This window comes from Cryptomeria japonica, chromosome 11 (assembly GCF_030272615.1).
Source record: "Cryptomeria japonica chromosome 11, Sugi_1.0, whole genome shotgun sequence".
In the NCBI taxonomy this organism is placed as follows: domain Eukaryota; kingdom Viridiplantae; phylum Streptophyta; class Pinopsida; order Cupressales; family Cupressaceae; genus Cryptomeria; species Cryptomeria japonica.
This window is the reverse complement of record NC_081415.1, coordinates 30272947-30285107: the sequence shown is the minus strand read 5'-3', so window position 1 is coordinate 30285107 and position 12161 is coordinate 30272947.

The window sequence follows — 12161 nt, the reverse complement described above, 5'->3', positions numbered from 1 at the left end:
ACTTGTCATAATCTTATTTTATCTTATCTCTCACTTTGGCCTATATAACCAAGGGGTTCCCTTTGTAATTTCATCCATTCATGTTTTATATTTGCATTCGTTGATAGAAAAATAATTAATTCTTGTCATATTGATCTTCTCAGTTCATTGTGCTTTTCATTAAATCTTTATAGCTGGAGTGTAGATTTTGGTGGATCTTGAAAGGTTGAGTATGCTCTTCTCTTGTATTGAATGGTGATCTAGAGAATTAGAAACTAGAAATACCCAATTTTAAGGGGGACTTCTTTGTGGCTTTGTATTGCAAGTCAAAATCAAAACTTAGTGGTGCAAATTTGAGCTCACCATTGGCTTTAGAGGGTTCAAGAAAGTCAATTTTTCTTTTTGTTTCATCCAAAACAAACATTAGAGGTCAAATATATGAGGACATGAAGTTGGGAAGTGGTTACCAGATCCAAAACGTAGCTAAGGACCCCAATATTTATCAAATCATCAAAATTAGACCACTTGCCTAAGATCTTAGAAAAAAATTGCTCTCCTTAATTGTGTGAATGCCATAAATTTAAAAAGTAGTATGTTTGATTAAAATATATATTTTATTTTGATTTTAATTTTTTTTATTTTTACTATAGTTATTTTTAAAATTTTAATTTTAATTTTTTTATTTTTTTTTAAGGTCTACACAAGTGCAAGTACTAGTTGGTCTTACATGTCACCATTTGGTACCTTTAAATTCATTGAGTGTGATCCTGCACAACCTATGACACACCAACATGGTACCATAATAGAATATGCCTCAAAATATTTGCCTAGAGATTCCTTAAAGATTTTGGCCACCAAGATTTTTGAAGAATATTTCATTCTCAACACCAATAGAGAATATTTCATCATAGTCAATGCTGACATCAGGAGCCCCTTTTCAATTTTTCTCTAATGTAGCTTTTGTTTTTGAAGGTGAACTTTAGAAGGTCATATCTCAATCATTCAAACTCTTTTTTTGAGCAATTTTTTGGTTTCGAGGTAGAATTTCATGCTCTTCATAGTAGTGCAGATGATTTTTGTTTTTGGTCTTTGGATTTTTCAGAAATTGTAGATTCTCATGTTGTTGGCAGTTCTCATTTTGGGAACTTTTGAGGCTCCTTTCTAGTTCCTACGGTAAAACATTTTGGTGTCATTTTAAAAAAATGTATAAATTTTCTTGTACTTTGTAGTAGTGTGATTATATTTATCTTATTTTATGTAAAAGTCACGCTTTGAGCTTGTCGATCAAGACCACTTTGTTGTTTTTGGCATATAGCATTTATAAATACACTAATCATAAATGAGCAAGATTCTATATTGTTGGGGGATCTTTGATTGAGTGAATTTTGGGGGATTCTTCTTGTGGTTGTGGTTACATTCCTCTTTATTTGTGTTCATGTTTCATCATGGAGCAATCTACAATTCCACTTATAACACCTTATAACTATCTTAAACAAAAACTTAAAATGAACAAATTGCTAAGAGTTAAAAGGTTGTATAAGATCGTTTATGGGCTTGATGGTGAGCCAAAAGATGAAGCTAAATAGAATAAGTGGTTGAATAGTTGTGAAGAAGCAATTAGATATCTATGCTTGTATGTCTCTCCTAAGTTATTGTTTCACATTAAGAGCTTGGATACACCCATGGCTATATGGAGCAAATTATCAAATTTGTTTTGGCAAATAGATGAAATTCAAGGACATACATTGGAGAATGAATTAATAAGTCTTAATCCATGGAATTTTAACAATATAGAGGAATTCATAACCAAATTAATGTTAAAATTGCATGGATTAAGAACATAATTGAAAGACTGTTAAAATTAAAAAAATAGATACACAATTGGTGCTAAGTGTTCTTTCAAAGCTAGGACTTGAATGTTCAGTATTTGTTTCTAATTTTTCTATGCTACAAAGAATGCCTTTGGGAGTAAGTTTGATATGCCTTCTTTTGAGGATTTTTCTATGCAAGTCACTAGAAAGAGAGATAGGATTATTAAAATGGGTGTTTTGAAGTCTTCAAATTTACACATGTTGATTGCAGAGGATGATAAGTCTTCTATGACAAAGATAAGAAAAATAAGAAGCTTAAGAAGAACACACAATCCACATCTAATTCCATATAAGAATATGAAAATTCCTCTCTTAGAAGGGGTAATCATCTAAGAAGGAGAAGCCTACTTGTGCATATTGCAAGAAGATATGACATGAAGACCACTATTGTAATGAGAAGGTTATTGATAAATTGAAACATCTTCTTGAGAAGTATGGAATCAATTTTTCTCCTAGAATGTTTGTTTCACATTCTTCTTCTCATTAATAACAATCATAATTTGATAAAGAAAAGAGTCACTTTTGGGATAAGTAAGAAAAAAGGACAAACCCTTTATGTTTTTTATAGGTCATGGATCAGGGACATGACTTCTAGATTCAAGCACTTCTCATATATGCCATGTTCACAATCCATTTTCTCTTTTTTTGAGCCTTGTAATATGCCACCTATTTTGATGGGAAATAATACTTATATGAATGTAATTAGGAGGGGATTTATTGATATAGGGGTTGACACCTTCATTGATGTTTTGTGTGTGCCTCACTTGACAAAAAATCTCCTTTTTATATATCAAATCACTCATGGTAGAGCAATAGAGTGTGAAATTCACTTTTGATTAAGTTATCATCAGAGACTTGGAGATTAGAGAGGTCATTGGTACTGGGGTGGTGGATCATACATTCAATTGTACTCCTTTTCAAACTTTATTCTAGTTGACGGCTTTGATTCTTTAGATGATAATCATACTTCTAGTGCGGACTTTTATTTTGAGGAGAACTTTGGTTACTTAAACTCGAGTTTTCTCACATGTGATCCAATTCTTGATCCTTGCATTCCATCTCCTCCATCTACCATTGTAGTTGATGATGCTTGTGTTGCTACAAATTTGGCTTCTAGTGATATACATTGTCTTCTAGATACAACTTGGGATGACTACTTGTTAGACATTGCAAGTTTGTTCATGGAGTCCTATCTTGCAGATTTGGAAGACACCATTGACTGCATACACCTTTTATTTAATGGATTTGATTATTCTTCATTTGTGAGGGAACACTTTGACCCTCTTATTCATTCTCTAAATGATCATTCTTTATAGTTTGACACGAGTGTGGATACTTTGGAACAACATTAGGATTTGAGGTATCTTTGTCTTCAAAGGAGATCCATGAGTCTGGATCTTGTTCTATATTCATCTTCCCTAGATCCTAGATTTTGTTTTTAGCAGTGTAGCCTAGAACACTTGATTTGGAAGGGATAACTTTTAGCATCGACATGGGGAAACTTGAGCTGCTTTTAGAGACTATGCATTTTGAGTTTTGCTCCTACCTTCCTTTCATGAATGAGAAAACATTTTATATACATCTTTTAATTTTGTTTCTTCCTAAGGGGAGGAACATTGTTCATGATCGTGGACCATATTCTACATTCAATTTCAGGCATCTACTATTGGTGTATTTTCTACATTGAAGGGGGCTACACTGTCTCTCTTCTTCTTTCTTATGAAGGTACTTTTTCCTAACATAGAGTTTCTCCGTCTCATTCTTCTTTGAGAGTATTTTGTATTTTCATCTATTTTATGGGGAGGAGTTTTGTCCCACTAAGATTTCTCCTTTTCTCTGTTTGTGAGAGATTGCATTTTGTTTGTACATGGGTACCTAACATGGCCTAGCAGCCAAAACCCATCATTGCATCCTTGCATCTTTGCACATTCCGCCTAAGTTGCACTTAAGGGGGGTGTTTGTGTGAAAAGAGGTATTACCTAACTAGTTTCACTATTATCTTCTCTTTACACCTTACCATTTAAGTTTACTTAGGGTTCACATGGGATACTTATCACTTTACATGAAATCTTATCCCATTTTATCACTTTATGTCTCATATCATAAGATTAAGACACTTGTCATAATCTTATGAACCTTATTTCTCATAGTGGCTTATGGTTTCCCTTTGTGAGTTCACTCATTCATGTCGTATATTTGAATTCATTGATAAGAACACAATTTATTCTTGTTATATTGATCTTCTCATTTCATTTTGATTTTCATTAGGCCTCTAGAACTTGGGTGACCATCTCCATAACCAAATCTTACACATATAAACTAGCAATTGGACCTACATGTTCAATAGACATGCTGATTTACTCTAAAAAAAATTTAGAGATAAATATTTTTATTAAATGCATTGTTTATAGAAAAGAAATAATTAAAAATAATTAGAACTAAAAAACATGTATCTTAGCTAGAATTTATTAGTATATTTAATTATATCATGTCCAAAAGCCTTAATTTGGTGTTGAAGTGAATAAAGAAGATGCATTGAAATTGAGGTACACTTCTTGATAATATTTGAAAGTTTTCATTATGAACGGGCAAGTGGCTTAGTGGTGGAAAATATCACTAGCCACAAGTAGGATCTAAATTTGAGCATTTGCCTATTTAATATTCTTATTAATGTAGTTATAACTTCTAGTAGAAACAAATACAATACTTATCACAAAGTAGTAGAAAAATAACTAAAATAAAAATCTATGTAAACCTACAATTGCTTAAATAGCTCTTGTGCGTAACAATATATATACATTTCAAGCACTTGCTTTTTATTAAAAAAGCAGCGTTAACTTGGGTGCTGACCCTTAACATAGAGATCTCAACCCCTCTACAATTAGCATTAATTATTGCTAATTGTTTTTGAAAAACAGCATCGTTAAGAAGGGCGCTGACCCTTTACAAAGCCAAAGGCTATCAAATTTAAAAGACCAAGCAGGGGTACAAACCCCAAAAGGACAAAGTCGGACCGACCAAACCAACCAGTCAAACCATCAACAACCCAACCCAAATCAAGAGTGGGGAGAAAACCCCGAATCTTGACAAAGGAGGGCTTGGGGAAAGTGGTTAGATTTTCCTTTCCGCCTACAAAAAACAATCGTCCAGGCAACACTATCAGTAGGAACTTTCGAAGAAGAAACAAGAGGGGAAGACCCTGCAGAGTCACTTCCAGACTATTGTTGCAGAGCGGCAACAGGCTGTTGCAGCAGAGTAGCAACAAGAGAAGAATCGCTAGGAGCAGAGTGAAGGTGAGAAGTAGGAGCAACAGGAGGAGGAACCAAGGGGGCAGAAGGGACCGCAATAATAGTAACATCAACCAGGGCTTCATCAACAGTAAGGGGCACCTCATCTTGAGATGAATCAACCGAAGTAGAATCTGAAACATTAATCATTATTATTCAAGAACTTGTTAATGAATCTATATTTTTATATTATTCAATAGTTTGAGCTCTTTTATTGAACATTACTCAAATCAATATTTAAGAAGGCATAGTCTACTATGTTTGTATTGTGATAGGTATCTAGTGACATGAAATGGTTAAGTAAAAGACAATCCCCAAAAGGTAATATTGTAATCCTAAGATCATAAATTAGGAAAGCCTCATTTTTAAAAATATTAAAGTTAAGAATAAAATTAGTACAATATCAAAGAATATTAAAGTTTCTCAAATTATTGGTATATGTGTCCATAATCAAGCAATTATTAAGTTGGGCACACATACATTTTTAAAAAAGAATAGTGCCTTTTCTCTTCTAGTGTTGAGCACTTGAGGAGGAGGAAGGTGGTGTAGGTACCTCATCCTTTGTGTGATCCTCAAACATGATGAGGGTCAATGCCACTAGAGAGATCTATTCAACCATAGAAATCATATCTATTATGAAATCTTGGTCAAAGTTAGACTCAAAACATAGAATAGAAAGACCTATACGAAGCATCATCACCATGCTCCCGTACTTGCACAGAATTCTTTCACCAGATGATTAAAAAAAATCATTCTTACAGGGTATAAGCACAAACCTGTATCACACTTTTATAAAGGAACCAGCCAACACAACTAAAACTGTTTAACTTTGATCACATAAAAGTGACATTTCTAAATTTAATTTTGAAATGATGTAAAGTGATTAAATGTAGAAATATTAATGAAATTTAGGTCTGTTATTTTTTAAAAAAAAATTAATAAGTTCAAAGACTGATTTTTCATTGTTGAAAAATGTTGAAAATCAGGGGTTCTAGTCAACATCACCAAAAAAAATGAAAACAGACTTTATTTTTTCTGATTTTTTTTCCAAATGGAGAATGTATATATGCAATGTTAAAAATAAAAATAATAATTTTGACGTATATTTTTCTCATTATTTATTTTGAAGTCCGACATAGCTAAATTTGACAGTTTTCATTCGGCGTCACCTTTTGACTACTAAATTTTTCATTAACTAAAGAACAAATACCCTTTCCAAGAAGACTCTTTCATCTAGTGAAAAATATTTTTTAATTTTTTTTAATATCATTTAATATATTATTTTTTAATTTCTAATCAACCTCTTTTTTAACTTTCAAAAGCTACTCGCAATGTTTGATTAATAAAAAATATTAAAATTAATCAAAATACTAAAAAAATTATGTCTAGATTCGTGACTTCAAGCTCTGCAAAAGGGTATTTTTAGATTTTTGTAAAAAAATATTCTGCCTGAAGAAAAATTAAGAAGTGAGAAGTTTGAGAAATACAAAGTTTTTCACCATTTTTGTGCCACATCACATGACACATAGGCTAGTCCAACTCAGTTCAGCTAGACTAACCGTAGTTATAACATTTAAAAAAAAAATTATTTTTTTTTAATGGAAGTAACCGAACTAAGTCCGACCAAACTAACCTTAGTTATAACATTTAAAAAAATGATTTTTTTTAATGGAAGCATTTGAACGAAGGGGAATTCAGCCGGACTCTCGATGCCATTTCGATGTCATGCTACCTGAGGGTAGTCTGGTAGGACTACCCTCAATTGACCCAAAGTGTGACAGGACTCCATGCTTTGCCCCTACAAAGACAATACGTGAAGAAATAAAAATAAACCAAAGAAACATTCTTTGATAAAATCAAGTAATTTCATCATTAGTAAGGAAGGGATTTTGACCATCCAACTTATCTCTAAAATAACCTTCCCATCTTTGTTGTAGACATAGAAACTACAAAGGAAGATATAAAATTATACCATCAATTGAATAGAAGAGATATGTTGAATGGCAAAAATATGTGTTTACAATTAATTTATTAATTAAATTGACTTTTAAATTTGAAATATTATTTTATACTTTACTTGTGTGTAAATATTAAAATATTATTTAATTTTTTTCATGAATTATATAAAGCCATAAATATACAATACTAAATCCCTTTCTTAATGTAAAATCTAATTAAAATATTTAAATTTTTTACTTAATTCAAAAAAATTTAAATTACTTCATTTACTGGTAGTTATTAACATTTTGTTGTTGGCAACATCAGCTATGATATATTTGATAGAGATGATTAAGAAGAATATAAAAAAAACTATGATAATGTATATGAGTGCTATTTTTTTATATTTTTTTTTATTATAAATTATTGTTAGAAATCAAAATAGATTTAAATTGTCATTTTGTTAATCTATAAATTTTTATATAATTTTAAATTTTAAATTAGAGTTGATATTCAATAAAGAGAGAAATCATTTATTATCGATATAACATAACTTATTTGTGATGGTTAAAAATAATAAGTAAATCAAAATTGTTTCTAGTATCGAGATGGAAGTCTATATATGCCTCAATATACATTTTTTATTTGCTTAAAGAGGCTTATGTTTGCACTTATTAGTTGTCATCAAATGGACAACCGAGAGGTTGTTATAGACTTATTCAAAAATAGGATATGCAGAAGCCTACATTTGGAGGTGGGATAATGCTTCTTTATATTCAAACTAAAAAAAGGAAGAGAAAATTAATAATAATTTTTGAAAGTCCATTTCTAATAAATTAAGCTTCAACATTGTCAAATGGAATGAGATGAAGAGGGTAAGTCATCAAATCTTTCATAATGGAGACTTGTGTTCAAATCTTAATGAAACATGTTACATTCTTAAAAACATACAAATGTTTAAATATTGATGTAGGTAAAAAACCACATTTAAATCTACATGTTAGGAAATTTATAGCAATAAGCTATAAATCTCCACATAACTCAAAAGATAAATTTATATAAACAAATATTTAGAATCCACATGCAAAAGAATAGACAACATGTGCCATCAAAGATGACACAAGATATACCCTGGAAAAACTTTTGAAACAAAATCTCTCTACAAGCACTCCATGTGAACAAACATGTAACCACACATCCCATACCATACTTCAAATCCTCACAAATGTAGCAAGATATGATCTCAACTCAACCAAAATAGCGAATTAGCCTACCCTAGACAATTACCCTTATGTGCACTTTTAAGATCAAACAAAACTACCAAGTGATATTACATCAAACCATGTGAGTGATACCACAAGATTACAAAACCATTGACCCCTCATATAATATTGAGTACTAAGTTTTCATTTCATTAATATTTCTCCAATAATAAATTTAGCACATTTCCCATGTGAGACAACATGAAATATATTTAGCAATGTTACATAAAACATATAAAATGGCCCCAAGAATGTTAACTCCTTGCGATGCATGTATCCCTAGGTCCCCCTTACTACACCACACATAACAATAAATTAAAACTTATAAATATCATGTAAGGTGTACAAACATTTATTCCTAACATTCTCTCACTTGTATTTGTTGAATAAGGGGTAACAAGTAACCTCAAACATGAACAAGAGAACAATCCCTACAACCACATATACCATCATGGAATCAAATTACTCCATTTGATCCATCAAGATACTTGTGGCAAGAATCAAGGTAACCATCATCACAAGCATGAATTCTCTCATCCTCCATCATGCCAATACACAAAGATAAGAATCCATCCAAAGAGAAGCCACACTAATTGTCACAAAGAAGCATAAGAGTTGCCTCAACTAATATCCCAACACAAACACTCAAACTAAAGGTATCAATATGCATCAGTAGCTATCAAGAAACGCACTCCATAGCTGCAATAACATCCACAACAAGTCCTTACACATCCAACTATCCATACTTCAAAGGAATACAAAATATACTAAACTCATGCCATCAACATATACAACCCATAACATGCAATCATAAGCTCCAAGTGCCAAACCTATCACTGAAGGACGTACACACCTAAAAGAATTCACTACATAGGTAATGTCAAATTTGAAAATGATTGATATCCAAAGATCCACTACTAGCATCATATAGGAAATGTAATCATCATCATCATCATCATCATCATCATCATGTAGTACCAAGGAACATCCACAAAGATATGGCAAACTTGTAAAGATCTACAAGTACAACTCTCACCACAAGTCTCCATAGTTCTCCCAAGTTTATCACACTCAACAATAGAAAGAGATAAAAGAACCACCATGTCACCACCCAAACTAAAGAAAGTCACAACACATGACCACAAACTAGTGATCACCATAGCTCCAACTATACCTCAAAACCAATGTCGCACAAAATCAAACATCCAAAAAGATAACCAAGACCAAAGAGAGAATCTGCAAATCAAAGCCTATGGAATGTCCTTCTACATACACCTCTAAATACAAAGCTATGATAAGAATGATCTCCTTTGTAAAACCCCAAATATAATAGCATCAACAACACCCATCCATTATATCTCATAGACCAAGCATGACATATATCATGTACCAACATGGATGTATACCTCCCAAACCAAAGAAGATCAAATCAAATGCATTCCCAAACAAAGGGAATAAACCCAATACCATCTCCTAAACTCAACATTAATGAATGCCATCATAAATGAATCATAACTTATAAGGAGATAAACATACCAACACTCATCAAATGAACCCTCTAGAACCAAATAATTGTAGCTCAAGATCCATATGCATGAGAAGATAAAGCATAATTCATAATGCACCTGAAAAAAATAATGGGCAATACCTTTCATATGGTAAACCATCAAGAATATCATTAGTTCGGAATGCTACTCCAAGATATTTATCATAATGAGTCATCTAAGAATGATCTCCTCATAGGTCCATGTTTAACTCAAGTCCAACCAAGGTTTAAGCTTGTCAGACTTACTGAAAACCCCATCAAGAGTATCCATCTCAACAAATTTCTCTAATCATAAGGAGCTCCATGCTACACCCATGTCTCCATGTATCCATGAGCACTTGTAACCAATCAATCCATGCTAAAATAAAAAATGCAACATAACATCATCATGAAGTAATCGAACAAATGATCATGTACTCAATACCAAGAGAACCAAACAAGATTAATGTCAAAGTCCAACCATGAAATTAAGAACATAAACATGACATCATGATCTCATATCTCCGCAAATGAAGAACATATGCTCAAATGTGTGAGAGTTGAGAAACACAACACCACATGAGCTCAAATGATCTCTGCAAGCTGAATAACCTGTTACAAGGAGAAGCAAGGAAGCAAATAACAGATAAAACAAATACACAAAAAATATGCTAAAAAAGATGAGAGCTCAATATTCACAAAATATGTAATGTGATAATCCTTACAATACAATGAAAAGAATAACCTCTAATAGGTCAAGAAACCCTAAAAAGGAAAACCTAGGCTTGCACATAATAATTAATAAAAGAATTAATTATTATGCACCTAAAGTTAGCTAAGTGTAAAAGAGATAAAGGGAACTTAAATAATTAAACAAATATTGTTTAATTAATCAAGTAAATACTCGAATACTCTAACACCCCCCCTTAAGCTAGACTTAGGGAGAAGCTAAAACCTAGAACAACTACTGAAAGTGGGAAAGATGGGTCCCGACAACAAGGCCTGATCAGGTACCCAAATACAACCAAATCTCTATCAACCAAAGAAATAGAGAAAACCACATGGGAAAAAAACTCTACTCCAAACAAAGATGGAAAAAGCAAGAAGAAGGACTGAAAAAACCTCCAAACAAGAATGTTCCAAAAAGATAGGAACAAGAGAAGATCAGAGAATCACTGAAGCATGAAGAACCTACAAACACTGTCGAAGAATAACTGCTAATCTGAAGAACCTCCACTGAAATAGAACATGACCAGGTCGAGAAGACTGTGATCTGTATGAGTGCCCTCAAATGACACTACTCGAATCAAAAGGCAAACAAAGGCAAACAACTGAACTCAAAGATACAGATGGTATGAGAAACCAAAGCTTCAAGAGCTGATCAATCGAACCACGGAAGCATTAGAACCAACAGGACAAACCTCCCCCATAATGTTGAAAAAGGGAGAGGGACAGGTACACTAAAAAGAATGGCCAACAAGAACTACACGATGAAGAATCAGGAACATCGAAGGCACAGAGAAAGTACATAGTGTAGTGGAAGGAACACTCACTTGACACACAACATGAGGTGAATGTCATGGAAGGAACACTCACTGGACAAAGTTAGATGACAAACAAAAGGCAAACATCAACCCCCTCATGGCACTTAAAAATTAGTGCATGTACAATAAGGCACAAGATGTGCAAGATCCCAAGTAAACAATGCATAATGGCACTTTATCTTAGTGTGTTCGCATAAAAGAAGCTACAATGATAATAAGACTGGAAACAAAAAGAAGAACCAAAACTAAGACATCCTACTCAGAGAAGAGATCCCAAGACCTAAAACAACCAAGATATCCACCAGAGTGCTGAAAAGCAAAAAACTGAATAAAATATTCTTGGAGAAGAATCTGGAAAGAAAACCCATATGGCTGGAAAGTATACAGAACAAACTTTCCAACAATATAAAGTTTTTGAAAAATGGAGTTCGGATGGATGCTCAAGTGATGTCTCCCGGAGTGCAAAAAGGAACCTCTGGCTTTGACAGAAAAAAACACTATCAAAAAAGAAAAATCAAAATTTCAAACCTCCAGATTTGGATAGAGCTCGGAAAGCGCTTTCCGATGATATAAGATTTGTCGAAAAATGTCTCCGTATGACCAAGTTACGGCCAAAATAAAAAAAACCTTTTAGGGCATAAAAAGGGTTTTCTGACGCATTTGCAGGGACAACCGTACGGATTTTTATGCCTTGAAAATTGTGCCAAGAAAAAAATCGTGCCCCAGATACCCCTATCACCGAAAATAGGCAAATT